Genomic DNA, 15,456 nt, shown 5'->3' on the forward strand with positions numbered 1-15,456 from the left:
TATGAATTGAAAATGGGGGACCCTGATGTAAACAAGACGAAAGTCTTTCTCTGGTCTGCATTCCCTTAACAATTGTGTGTATTGAGCCGTACTGTATTGTACCCATTCTGCAATCTGTTAATAACATTTTCATTCAATCAATCAATCTGCGCGGTGATTGATTGAATGAACATTTTATTTTGAGTAAATTGTAATGAACCAAATGAGAATATCAATAATTATTTTTTATCTTTGACTGTGAATAACACCATGCTCAAATTGACCAGACCTGAAAAATCTAAGCAAATTAATAGATGGAAGATGATTAAACAGAAGGTTTTGTAGATACAGTACTGAATTCTGCCATCCGGACACATGCAATTTGAAATATGATTATAGAATATAGAATATGAGGCATAAAATGGTAATGCGATTAAAATGCGATTAATTAGATTAATTAATTACAAATCCTGTAATTAATTAGATTAATTTTTTTAATCGCCTGACAGCACTATTATTATTATTATTATTATTATTACAACTTGATTGACAAAGGTTGGAGATCAAGGTTTTAAACTCTGCAACAGAGAGGAGAATCTCAAGTCCATTCCACAGAAGAGAAATTGTGATGTCATCAGGTACCAAGTCTGGAGATGAAGAGGAGACAGATTTTGTGGACCCACAGAATATTTGTTTTGAGATTTTAATGCCCAAATGAGCTTTATTCTATAGTAGTGTTCTCAGTTTCCGAAAGAGAAAATGTACCTGTATACTCAGACCGTCCCCCAGTGTCGCCTTTACCATCTTTCCCAATTAATTGTCTGTGGAGCAGCTTCAGACTTTATACTTGGAGTCTTTGTAAACTTAAAGAAAGCCTTTGACACAATAGATCACAAAATCTAAAATGGTCAAATATGGCTTCAGAGGGGTTGTGTCAGATTGGCTTGAAAGCTACATAAAAAACAGAGAACAAATTGTACAACTTGGAGATTGCAAATCTAGATGTATGAAAATAATGTGTGGAGTCCCTCAATGCTCGGTTCTGGGACCCAAACTGTTTAATCTATATATTAATGATTTGTGCTCTGTGTCAAATGTATTGAAGTGTGTACTATTTGCTGATGATACTAACATGTTCTGTACATGGGGAGGACATCCAGCAGCTTATGTCTTAACAATAGAAATGAATAAATACAAACTCTGGTTTTATATAAATAAATTATCTTTAAATCTATTAGAATAAAACAAAATGTATGGTGTTTGGAAACCGCCAGATAAAAACAGACATTCAGTTGATAATAGATAATAATAGAATAGAAAGAGTATATGAAAAGAAATTCCTGGGAGTGATTTTAGACCATAAACTCTGCTGGAAACCGCATATAGAATATGTGAGGGCTAAGATGGCAAAGAGCATCTCAATTATTAGTAAGGTGAGACATGTACTCAATCCCAACTCATTGCTCACTCTGTACTGTGCAATGATCCTGCATTACTGCACAGAGGTATAGGGTAACACATACAAAACAACCATAAATACATTGACTATCCTACAAAAAAGAGCAATAAGAGTAATAAACAACGCAGGATATCGGGACCACACACACACACACACTGTTTCTACAATCACACATTTTGAAGTTCATTGATATGGTAAACTTTAAAACTCTGCAAGTTATGTACAAAGCAAGAAATAATCAATTACCGGTAAATGTAAGAAGCAAATTTCTGGATAAAGAGGGGGGATACAATTTCAGAGGACCATTGAACTTCAAAAAACCTGTGATGAAAACCAACCTGAAAATAATGTGTATCTCCTCTTACGGATCCACCCTGTGGAATGGGCTAGACTGCTAGAGGATGAACTAAAATATTGTGAAAACATAAATCAATTCAAATCTAGACAACATTTTTTTTGATAGGTACAGAAGGGAAGAAGAGCTTTAATTGCAAATAAAAAAAAAAATACTAAGTATAATAAGTATTGTACGTTATATCATATTACATTATATAATCATATTATAATTCATTTGTATATTATATTGAACTATATTTGCAGTATATACTATTATATTATTGTAGCATCCTGAATATTCTGCTAAGTATTCAGAAGTGCTGACTAACTTGTTACTTCCCCTGTGTGTATAAAGTGTGATACACAGTGTTCCTTTTTTATATCTCGCCCGGACTAATGATGCGAGGTGCTCTTCTTTCTCCGGCTTCGATATGGACCATTAACATGACATTGAAGCATCTTTCTGCCTGCCTTGAGTTGTCCTATTCTCCACTTGCACAACCTGAAAGTAGGCACTTCCGGCTGACTTCCGGTTGCGAATGGTACTTCCTGTCCCATCCAAATACATTGTTTTTAGCTACTTTTCTCCCGTTATTTAAACAACTTTGTCGTCACAGAGAGGCAATGAAACATTTGTATTATTATAGTATAGAATGTATTTAATAAGCAAACGTTTGTCAGCAGGGTTTTTGGGCTGTATTTCATGTAAAAACGTTTACTGTTAGTTTACTTGCTCACGCTAATTAAGGCTAATGCTGGCTAACAGAAGCTAGCGCAAGAAACGACGCCGCAAAGTATTGTTTATAGTGCATTTCTTGCCACCTTATAGCATTTGTACATTTGTATGACAGTCTATAATGCACCTGTGAGGTTTCGGAATGCATCGGCAAAGATCGTTAGCTCAAAGCTATTCCGGCCAGTTTTCATCAACTTCCTGTCATTTAGAAATATGATTTTATAGTGAAAATCATTACCAAAACATCTGGAAAAACCTCACAGGAACATTATAGACTGTCATACAAATGTACAAATGCTATAAGGTGGCAAGAAATGCACTATAAACAATACTTTGCTGCGTCGTTTCTTGCGCTATAGCTTCTGTTAGCCAGCATTAGCCTTAATTAGCGTGAGCAAGTAAACTAACAGTAAACGTTTTTACATGAAATACAGCCCAAAAACCCTGCTGACAAACGTTTGCTTATTAAATACATTCTATACTATAATAATACAAACGTTTCATTGCCTCTCTGTGATGGCAAAGTTGTTTAAATAACGGGAGAAAAGTAGCTAAAAACAATGTATTTGGATGGGACAGGAAGTACAATTCGCAACCGGAAGTCAGCCGGAAGTGCCTACTTTCAGGTTGTGCAAGTGGATAATAGTGGGACCAGTTGCGGTCGCCAGCAGGGGGCAGTGGTGGCAGGTGGAGCGGAGGAGGAAGGAGCAGCGAGTGAGAGATGATTACCTGGAGGGCGGAACAGAAGGAAGTCCTCTTCGACAGTGAACTCGGACGTGAGAGGACGTGAACGGGCGTGTGCTCTGGACGAGCCCTGTTTGAAGAGTCCCGTTGAAGAGCCCCGTTGAAGAGCAACGGGTGATAAAGAGTACTTGCTATAACACGGGTTATCCTAGAAGTACAAGCGATAGTGAAGTGTGTGAGTAAGCGATACGGAAAGAAGAACCAACGTCCATAGATAACGTGTTATCCCAGAAGTGTGAGCGGTGTATTAGCATGCTGCTAACGGCTATAGTGACTCAAGTATATCACCAGGCGAGCGTCGCTGAAGACCGGTGGTGCATACCGCCACGTTGCGTTAGCAGTACAGACGATAGCAGGAGGGTTCACTAAGACCCACAGTTTAGCTGTGTTTAAGGTAGCCAACAGTTTAGAGCGCGCCAGCCCAGTCAGCAGCCCCGCAGTGGACGTCTCATCAACGCAGCAGAGGACACCTCTTCCTCCAGCAGAGGTCGCCACAACACAGCACGCTCCTCCAGTTCAACCACTGCCCCTGCTGCCTACCCCAGCCCGCTGGCTGTGCCCGCGGGATCGCCCGACGCCATCTTGTCACCCGGACGAGGGGTGGTGAGAGTGGATCCACAGTATCCATTTGAGCGAACGCTAACGACCAGTGTCTAGGGCAGGGTTTCCGTTAGAAAAAATTGTTGCCGGTCTCCGTGACCTGCAAGATTTCAATCTACCGGACAAATGAGATTAATTCCGGTCATAGTTTATTTAGCTTTAAAACAATTGATAGGCAGGCTATATAAAGAATGTCATCCTCAAGGCATGTAGATTTATAATATTATTACTTAAAACTAGGCTACTTTTGCGTATACAGTCATTAATATATTCCAAATAAAATAAGTCCCTCGATACTCCGTGCTGCTGCTGACTTGAAATAAAATAGACCGTGTCTGTGGACAGTCGGTCCGACACTAAACAGCAGTCTGTTATAATCACATTTTTATGAGCTAACGAATTCCGTTATATTGGACATTTGTATTAATTATATCAAGCGAAGAACTGAGAAAGCAGAGAGACGGCAACATTATCGTGGTTTGCGTGACGACTCTCTCCACCTCGCAACGACTTATTTGCAAAGAGTATGGCGCTGCAGGGCAGCTGTTCAGCTGTTATTGGCTCTTTTCTGGGAACCGCACAACAGCGCCCCCCACCCAACATTGGCTGAAAATGGCTGAATTGGAGTACTGCTGGAATATTGCATTGTACTGCTGGTACTGCGGCTCTACAGCTTCAGAAAAGTCCGCACAACCAGCACTAAGCTCTCGCCGACAACGTCGTTGTCATTATTAGAAGCAACGAGGAAACAAATGTAATGATCGTTTCGTTCATCGCATAGGCTATTTAATTTTAGCCTATTTTAATACAATTCAAATAATCAAATTGTGCTTAGACTCAGGGAATTATTTTCACCGGACATTAAGACCGGAGAGATCAAATATGTCGGACTTAAACAGATTTTGCCGGTAAAATACCGGTAATTACCGGCTAACGGAAACGCTGGTCTAGGGGTACCCCAACCATTATAAGCCGGCTTTAGTGTAGGTTTTTATTTGGTAACGTGGGCCCACATGTAACTTATTTCTTTTGTATTGTGATAACTGTGTGACGTTCTTGAATTCCCATTGAACTCCTTGACATGTGCCTGGGTCTTCCCCTAATCCAAGCGGGGTTTTGTAATATTGTATTGAACACTAGGTGCCTATGTTGGGAATAGCGTTCCCCTATAATGCAAGTGAGAGCACCCGGTGCCTAATGTGAATATATGCCATATGAACCACATAAAGTATAAACTGTAACTTGCTAATTGACCAGGCTTACATAAAGGAGACATAGATGGGAGCACGGTGTGAGTGTCTATTTCTGAGCCCATATTCTAACCTTATTGACCGGGTAAATATATATGACTGTCGTATATTTATTTAACCCTTCCACCCTATTCGCAGCATATGATTAAGGGTCTCTACAGGTGGTCAAGGAAGGGTACTGCTTTGAGGGAAGCCCAATATCTTTATTGAACTAACAGTCACCGGGTGTGGGAGGGCTAACGGAGGTACTGGGGGAAGTGAGAGTGTGTGGGGAGCTACTGCTGACCGCCCTGGAAGGCGAGGAAGACCAGAGTACCACCCCCCAGGTTAGTAAATCCTGGGCCCCATCCGCTCCTGCTGCCCGCCCTCCAGAACGACGTTCCGGGCCCAAAGACGGGGGTTCAGATAGATTGAAATCTACTGTATCCCGCTACCAGGTGGCTGTGTATAACTACTCCCATAAGCATAAGCATACTGTACAACCCCCTCCAATGTACAGTAAATTACCAAGTATGGTCTTGTCAATATTCCAATGTACAGTTTTGTTTGTACAGTTGTACAGTGTCCCCCACCCACCCCTCATACCAAACCTCCCCCCCCCCCCCCACTCAGCCTAGTGCTTCTCCCTAGCCCTTTTCGGACAATTGGACAATGCTGCAATAGCAGCTGGTAAAACTTTGGCGATTTATGGAATGACCGTTGTTATGTGTCCAAAGCCTGCATAAAAAATAACTGAACTGAACTGAACTGTACTTGATGACATCACAGGTTTTGAGTTCAACGGGGCATTCCATTGAAGTGGGAACTGGGAAAAATGCAATTGATCGGCCCTCAAAGTCGGAATTCCAAGTGGAAAACTCAGGAATGGTCTCTCAACTCCTACTTTTCAGAGATGCAGTTATCCGACGTCATTTCAACATGGCGACATACACTATAAACTGTAAATAAAGAATTGTAATCTTTAGAAGACAACTTACAGTAAGTTACATTCTCATAAAAACCAGTGTTGTAACAGTTTCTAATTTATAATACAACACAAGATAAGCCCTGAATCTTATATAACCTGCCACACAAACACCATCTGGTCACGCGTTTCCCCCTCAGATAAACCACATCCTTTACATACGTATGGTTTCTTTCCCAGCTGGGTACTAGAACGCACTGAGGTCGTAAATCCGATGTCACGACTGGGAACCTCTGAACTCTTCAATTTTGAATGGAACACTGGGTGATCACACTGTGGATTTGAGAGTAATTCATGTTCACAAATGTTTGGACTTAGATCGTAGGAATGACAACCTGGGTGGTGTGTTTCCCTTTGAGTTTGTGTATTCTGTCGTTGTGATGCTGTGACTGCTAACCAGAATAAAGACAGGGTTTATTCAGCTCCAGTTGAGTTACATAACAGTTACATAAGTCCTCCCACTTTGATGAACAATCCTCAGTTCTACATGACAATGATAGTGGAACAAGATGACAATGCCTTTGTTCACTGCTTTCATCAAGATACCGTAATAGCCCAGAATTTCTTTTTTTTTTCTTTTTTTTACAAAGGTCACAATAGCCAGCAGGCTCACGGCCAGCATTCCTGCATGCTGATGACAACACTGTTGACGCAAATAACTGACAATGTATTTCATTCATCTCCACATTAGAGGCTGTTACAGACGGCATGATGAAATAAAGAATATGAGCCTATTCCTTGGACTCTGAGTAGCTACAGATATTGATTGATTCACATGCTTATTGTATCTACATTTGAATATAGTCCTGTCACCCACACACACACACACACACACTCGAGAAGAGTGATGCCAGAGCCCTTTGGTTTCATAAACCTTCCCTGGAGTCTATTATTTACATATTGAAATACAATTAGGCAGCATGGCGCAGTGGTTAGCTCTGCTGCAGTTTGCATGTTCTCCATATGTTCCTGTGAGTGTGCTGGGATCCCCCTCCCACACCATAAAGTACATGCATGTTCAGTACATACTGTACTCTACACGCTGCAAACCTTAGGGCTCAATTCAGATTTATTGCTCAGATCCGATTTGGCTGTTCTCATAATCTTTTAAATGTGGCCAATATCAGATTCCAGCGTGAACTGGTCACGCTCCTGAACTGACCAAAATGAGCTAAATGAACAATAAAGAAGATGGACGTAAACATGGAGGACACTGAAGTCACAGTTTATGGTTTAATTTATACGTTGATGTGCAGAGGAGGCCGGCTAATTCATGTAGCGGATAGTAATGGGGGCAAGGAGGAGGTGAATAACACAGACCGGTTATGATACGTCCCCTCAAGTTTTGCTTGTAGAAGTACCCCAAATACTTATAAGGTAAACACCTCACTGTCCCTCCACTGACCGCCTCCAACACTGCTGTCTTCCATGTTTGTATTCACCAAGTGATTAACACCATTGCAGAATTGTGATGAATGTCAATCTAGAGTGACGGAAAAGTTGCATGAATTGCATGAAAAATCTGATTTGGGCCACTTCTTTGCCTGCAGTCTGAACGTAGCCAGGCACTGGTATTAAAACTGGAGTTAGTCCCTGACCAAGCTACTAGCATTACAACTGGAGTTAGTCCCTGACCAAGCTACTAGCATTACAACTGGAGTTAGTCCCTGACCAAGCTACTAGCATTACAACTGGAGTTAGTCCCTGACCAAGGTACTAGCATTACAACTGGAGTTAGTCCCTGACCAAGGTACTAGCATTACAACTGGAGTTAGTCCCTGACTAAGCTACTAGCATTACAACTGGAGTTAGTCCCTGACCAAGGTAATAGCATTCGAACTGGAGTTAGTCCCTGACCAAGCTACTAGCATTACAACTGGAGTTAGTCCCTGACCAAGACACTGGCATTAGAACTGGAGTTAGTCCCTGGGTGCTGCACTGTGGCTGAAAACTGGCTACAATAGTAAATGCAGAGGATATACAGAGTAGCCTATGTGTAAATGTACGTGGCAAATAAAGACGTTCCCTTATATGCAGTGGACACAGAAATACATTCCAGTAGTCTTGTGTCTAAAGGTTTCACCACCTCCACTGGCTTCCAGTCAAGTCCTGCATCAATTTCAAGATCCTCCTCATCACCTACAAAGCCCTTCACTCCCTTGCCCCCCGGTACCTAGCGGACCTCCTCCATCCCTACATCCCGCCCCGGAGGCTACGGTCCTCTGACTCCAGTCTCCTCTCCATCCCCACCACCAACATGCGGACTGTTGGTCCCAGAGCCTTCTCTGTGGCCGCACCCACCCTCTGGAACTCACTCCCTCCAAACATCCGTAGTGCTACATCCCTGCACTCTTTCAAATCCCAACTCAAAACCCACCTTTTCACCAAATTTGTAAATTACTCTGCCTGATTTCCCCTTTCTTTTTTCGTTTTCTTTCTTTCTTTCCTTTTGATTAATATTTTGTTGTTACGTTGTTCCCTGTCCCCCTCCCTTAGCTGTTAAGCGCCTTGGGTCTCCTGAAAGGCGCTATATAAATTTAACACTTTGATCGCCATGGTTAAATTCATAATTTACCATCCCTAGCCAGCTCTATTTGTCTATGGAGAAGTTCCCCTTCTTTGCAGGGCTATAACTTTTTAAATTCTATTGCTAAATTGACATTATTATGGCCCATTCAATGTCCTATATCTATTGTTCAGGGTGTAGCAACGTTATACTTTTTCATTCACATATTCATACTAAAATATGGTCTAAAGTATAAGTATGTTTTTATCGTTTTCTGCAGCTTTCTCCAGAACTTGATTTATAGCTCCAAATGCATTATATTGATGATCAAATACAGTTTGGTAGCGATCGGTGCCAGATAAAAAATTTCAACTGGAGGTACTTCTAGAAGTTACTACGTATCATCTGATGTTGACCGGATGGGCGGGGGGTCGTTTATAATTCCGTGGGCAACGTTATATCATTCATCTAGTGTGGGTCATATGGTCATCAGAGCAGTTAGTAAAGAAGACGTTGGAAAATAACGCTGGATCTTACCGTATCTTCCTCGCGCCGTTGGACGATCAGCTTGGAGTAGACAGTTTTCGATTATGGGATGTTGATCTAGATGAACCATTTCCAGGTTGTATAATACTATATACGTCCAAATAACGTTGTTTATTGAGTTAGGGCGAGCGATTGATTATCCAGTGTGTCGAGATGGAGTCCGGCTAACGATCGCGAGTGCCCGGACGAAATATGGATGAGCACTTCCTGTTTTGCACGTCACTTCCTGTTGGCCGATCTGCCGATCGGCCACCAGATGGCGCTCTTGAACCGTTCGACAGTTGAGTGGAGCTCAGCAGTATATCTCAGGTCCCCGGAGGAGAAATATGATTTCGATCACAGATTTTTTAAATATTGATATCAAAGACGTGTTACGGCGTCTTCAGCAGAATGAGCATGGCGGGGAAAGACGAGTTCCAGCGTTTTCGGCGATTAAAGTGTTAAGATATTATTATTATTATTATTATTATTATAGACATATACAACATACAAAAGGGTGGTTTTTGATGCATCCAGTTTAAAGGTAAATGGTGTGGGTCACTACTAGGCTATTGCCCATGAACTTTGGGAGATCAGTTCACAAGGAGGTCACAAGGTCACGTAGACCAAATGGGGAAAACAAGCTATTTAGTTTCCGTGGTTTCAACCCAATAATAAGCATCTTCTTTTCTTTTAACCCTTTCACTACCACACTACAAAGGGCTAACACTTTCACTACCACACTACAGAATGTTAACCCTTTCACTACCACACTACAGACGGTTAACCTTCTATAGTGTGGTAGTAAAAGGGTTAAAGTTCTATTGCAGTCGTGGGAAAAATGAGAGAAACAGACATTCTTGAAACAGACTTTAACCCTTTCACTACCACACTATAGAAGGTTAATCGTCTGTAGTGTGATAGTGAAAGGGTGAAAAGTTGTATTGCAGTCGTGGGGGAAAATGAGAGAAACAGACATTTTAGATAACGACGGTGTTGAAATGTTTATTTTCTTTATCCCCAGATGCAATCAAAATTGTTTAAAAAACAAGAAAAGAGGAAAAAGGGAGCATCTGACTTTTCAGTGCGGACTAATACCTTTAAATACAGATGCTGTAATAGACTACTGCTGCTCTACTGGTAGATTATCTTTGAAAGTTGCACTGTATAGATGTGCGGGCGGAGGAACATTTGCATCACTGAATGTATACAGCACACTGAATCCAGTTCCAGTCACAAGAAGTGGAGCACTGGAAAATTCCAGGATTGGGTATGTTCTCAATTAAGGCACTCCCTGGCTACAAAATTCAGGAGCCACCCCCACAATGACTTTGCACTTTTCTGTGGGGGCACAGCTGCAACTATGTACAGTACACACTATACGGCCTACATTTAAAGAAAAATTATAATAATGTTTTAATACTTTTGTTTCATTCATGATCTTTTTACATGGAAGTCACATTTATGCGTTTATCATACTTCTTGTACTCTCTCTCCAGCTCTATTATGCTTAGTAGGCTACATAGAAATCCTCTAATTATCTAGAATTCGGAAGTAAAATAAACGCTACTAGCTGGAGGGGCTGAGCATGAACTCTTAACTCCAACGTAACCATGTAGTACGTGCTGCTACTTATTTCTTTGCAGCTGGTCTAGAGGGGGAAATCTGGGGGATCTGCAAAAAGCAAACACAACACCAAAAACACACAATAAATCAGTGCTTCTCAAACTTTTTCTGTCAGGCCCCCCTTTGGCGGACCAAAATATTTTGGGCCCCCCCCCCCTCGCCCCAACAAAATAGTCATGAAATGGGCCATGTTTAAATTTATTGAAATAACACCAATATCGTGACCTTTCAAATTGGCCCTATATTTTGTTTTCAAAGCTGTCATGGATGAAAAGCCAGCTTCACACAGATACTGTATGTCAGGGGTCAGGAACCTTTTTGACTGGGAGAGCCATAAAAGCCAAATATTTCTAAATATATTTCATTGAGAGCCATATAGTATTTTTAACGTATAATAAATTAAATATGTCTTACTTTTAATGCGACTTCTGGTGCTGCATGGTTTTGCTGATGGCCTTGTAATCTGGTTCATACGTGGTGAGGTTGAGCTTCATGCAGGCGTTGAGGCTTCCATCAGTTAAACGTGAGCGTAGGTTGGTCTTAATGTTCCTCATATGCGAGAATGACTGCCCACATGCATATGTAGAGCCAAACATGGTCAATACGGCAATACTCACGCTGCATTGTGTGGTATGTCACAGGAAGCTCGTTCCAAGTTTTAAGAATCAGCTGGTCTTCAGGTTGAAGATTTTTTATTTCTGTCCACTTATTATTTCTGTGTTCCCTCGCCAGCTCTGCTCGCTATATCTTCAGCTACAGATACTATTAGCTGTATCTTCAAAACTAATTTCTGTTTACTTTAAAATGACACAGTATTATTAAGAAATATCACAAGTATTAAAAAAAAAGAAAAAAAAATTACAAACATTTCTGGGAGCCATATGCTGTCACCAGAAGAGCCATATATGGCTCGCGAGCCATAGGTTCCCGACCCCTGCCTGTATGTGGTGCTGAATGGTATCAACACCTTAACTGCTGCATCATGAGATACTTGGTGGGCCATGAGATGAGATACTTGGTACTCAGCACCACAGCACACTCTGAAACTAGCTCTCTAGGTGGTCTCAGATGAGATTTCAAAGAGTTCTTCCAAGAGTTTGGATGGAGATGTGTCAGGAAGCTTTGTCTCAATGTTGTCTGTAAAGGTTTTTTTTATCCAGAGTAACTTGGTGATCCTTTTCTGTGTTTTATTAAATAATGATTTTCAGATTTTGAGAAATGTTATTTTCATGGAGAACAGTGCAGCTGCAACAGATAGCACTTTAGTGATAATTTTCTGTAATCCAAAAAAAAATGTTTTTTTTTTTTTTTTTTTTTTTTTTTAATAAATCTCAAGGCCCCCCCTGTCATGCCTCTGCGCCCCCCCTGGGGGGCGCGCCCCCCACTTTGAGAAACACTGCAATAAATGAACAAACTTAAATGTATTCCGTCACAACAGGGACTTCTTCAGTGGTCTGTTGTTGATACAGCTTTGCACAACCTTGCTCCTTTATAACCTATCTGAGCAGTAAAAAAGAGTCTCAGCTTTGTTGACACTGCTTCCTGTTGACAGACACGATAAAGCTGGGAACGAGGTTACAGACACAAGCAGGAAGAGGAATAAATAGCAATAATAATAACAATAATAATAATAATAATAATAATAATAATAATAATAATAATAATAATAATAATAATAATAATAATAATAATAATAATAATAATAATAATAATAATAATAATAATAATAATAATTAAAAACTTTATTTGTATAGCACCTTTCATACAAAACTGCAGCTCAAAGTGCTTCACAACAGAAAAAATAGAGGCATAAAATGAGCACATAAAGTGCAGACATGTAAAATCACAGTTTTTCACATTAGGATCTAACATCCCAACAGGCCACCTTGTTTATGGTTTGATTCAGTTTTAAATAGACAACAATAAAAATAGTAAGATAGCAATAACTTATCTTATAACTGCTACCTTATCATTTCATGGTGCTGTAATTAACACAACACAAGGATTCAACGTCCCAGATGGCATCACCGGTGGCCATATTCAAACTAATTTACTCTCAATAAACAGTAAACAGAGTACTGTATATTTGTATATCTTGTATGTCATAAATGTCTGGATGTAACAGTACTGTATAGTTGTTGTGAGGTTTTGCCCGCTGCTCACTACCTTTTCTCTGTCTTCTTTAAGCCTACTGTTAGGAATTCCCTACTCACTCTCTCTAGCCCCCACCCTCTCGTTCCTTACCCTTAGTGGCCACACCTGTTTGATATTCTATTATCTCTCGCACCTGTGGTGGCAGGCTAATTAGTCCCCCTGTGGGCTTTAAATACCAGGGCTCTTCCCCTCGTTTCGGCGTGGGGTCGTGTTGTATTCATGCTGAGTCATATTCTCTAACATCTAGACTCTTTCGGGAGATCCTCTGGTCTACCAATGCTGTAAGATGGATCTCTCCAGCCTTGAGATGTTTGCTCCAGCCTTCGTCTGCTGTCGCCGTAGCCTGTGGAGGAGACTGTTCTGCGCTCCCTGTAACTTCCACGGGAGGCACCCCAGCGCTCCACTGCAGACCCCAGCGCAGCTGTTCGTCCTGACGCACATCTAGACCAACGCGCATCTCCCGGACCCTCGAGCTTGGCACGCTCTCCAGTCACCAGCGCGCAACGCGCATCTTCAAGGGCCTTGGCCACCTGTCGCCGTTTGCCTGGAGGGAGACATTGTACTGCGCTCTCTAATTCTCTACGGGAGGTATTCCAGTGTTCCACTCCAGACCAGCGCGCCAGATGCGCTCAAGCCTTCGCCACCTGCCGCCGTTTGCCTGGAGGGAGACACTGTACTGCGCTCTCTAATCCTCTACGGGAGGTATTCCAGTGTTCCACTTCAGACCTTCGAGCTTGGCACGCTCCTCCGTACCAGCGCACAGACGCGCATCTTCCAGACCTTCGAGCTTGGCACGCTCCTCCGTACCAGCGCACTGACGCGCATCTTCCAGACCTTCGAGCTTGGCACGCTCCTCCGTACCAGCGCACAGACGCGCATCTTCCAGACCTTCGAGCTTGGCACGCTCTCCAGACCTCAGCGCGCCGACGCGCATCTTCCAGACCTTCGTGCTTGGCACACTCCTCCTCGCAGACGCACCCCGATGCGTCTCTCTGTTCCGACGCGCACACCAAGGTGTGGCGCGCCACTCTGTTCCTCGGCTCCGACAGCGGCTACCCGGTGGACGACACCCTCGCCACCGCCACTGTTCCAGCTCCCTGTTCCGACGCGCACACCAAGGTGTGGCGCGCACTCTGTTCCTCGGCTCCGACAGCGGCTACCCGGTGGACGACACCCTCGCCACCGCCACTGTTCCAGCTCCCTGTTCCGACGCGCACACCAAGGTGTGGCGCGCACTCTGTTCCTCGGCTCCGACAGCGGCTACCCGGTGGACGACACCCTCGCCACCGCCACTGTTCCAGCTCCCTGTTCCGACGCGCACACCAAGGTGTGGCGCGCACTCTGTTCCTCGGCTCCGACAGCGGCTACCCGGTGAATGAATGAATGAATGAAAACTTTATTAACAGATTGCAGAATGGGTACAGTGCAGTACAGCTCAATACATACAATTGTTAAGGGGATGCAGACCAGAGAAAGACTTTCGTCTTGTTTACACCAGGGTCCCCCATTTCCAATTCATCGTAACATATATGACATACATGACATACAGATACAGTACTGCTACATCTATACATTTATGACATACCAGATTTGCAATTACAGTACTGTATTTGTGATACAAAAAGAGTCCAGAAAGAAAAGAGTATATACATTAGGCGTAGAAACTGTACATTGGATTGGGTAGGTGGACGACACCCTCGCCACCGCCACTGTTCCAGCTCCCTGTTCCGACGCGCGCACCAAGGTGTGGCGCGCACTCTGTTCCTCGGCTCCGACAGCGGCTACCCGGTGGACGACACCCTCGCCACCGCCACTGTTCCAGCACTCTGTTCCTCGGCTCCGACAGTCGGCTACCCGGTGGACGACACCCTCGCCACCGCCACTGTTCCAGCACTCTGTTCCTCGGCTCGGACAGCCAGCCACCCGGTGGCGATGCCCTCGCCCCGCTGCTGTCCCTGTACCATTACGCATACGCCTGGGTGAGTTTTGATTGTGATGTCACTCACCCAGCGTAGTGCCCTTGCCCCCGTTCCCGCTGCTGTCCCTGTACCTTTACGCATACGCCTGGGTGAGTTTTGATTGTGATGTCACTCACTCAGCGTAATGCTTTTTGCCCCCGTTCCCGCTGCTGTCCCTGTACCTTTACGCATACGCCTGGGTGAGTTTTGATTGTGATGTCACTCACTCAGCGTAGTGCCCTTGCCCCCGTTCCCGCTGCTGTCCCTGTACCTTTACGCATACGCCTGGGTGAGTTTTGATTGTGATGTCACTCACTCAGCGTAATGCCTCTTGCCCCCGTTCCCGCTGCGTTCCCTGTACCTTTACGCATACGCCTGGGTGAGTTTTGATTGTGATGTCACTCACTCAGCGTAATGCCCCTTGCCCTCGTCCCGCTGCTGTTCCTGCACCATTACGCATACGCCTGGGTGAGTTTTGATTGTGATGTCACTCACCCAGCGTATTGCCTCCTTTAGTTCTCACTTAGTTATTAGTTTTGGACATTTCATCTCCCACTCTGTTTTGTTCTCTCGTGGATATTATTTTGGACATTTCATCTCCCACTGTGTGTTTGTTCAC

The sequence above is a fragment of the Notolepis coatsorum genome (assembly GCF_963971535.1).
Source record: "Notolepis coatsorum genome assembly, chromosome: 2".
NCBI lineage: Eukaryota > Metazoa > Chordata > Actinopteri > Aulopiformes > Paralepididae > Notolepis > Notolepis coatsorum.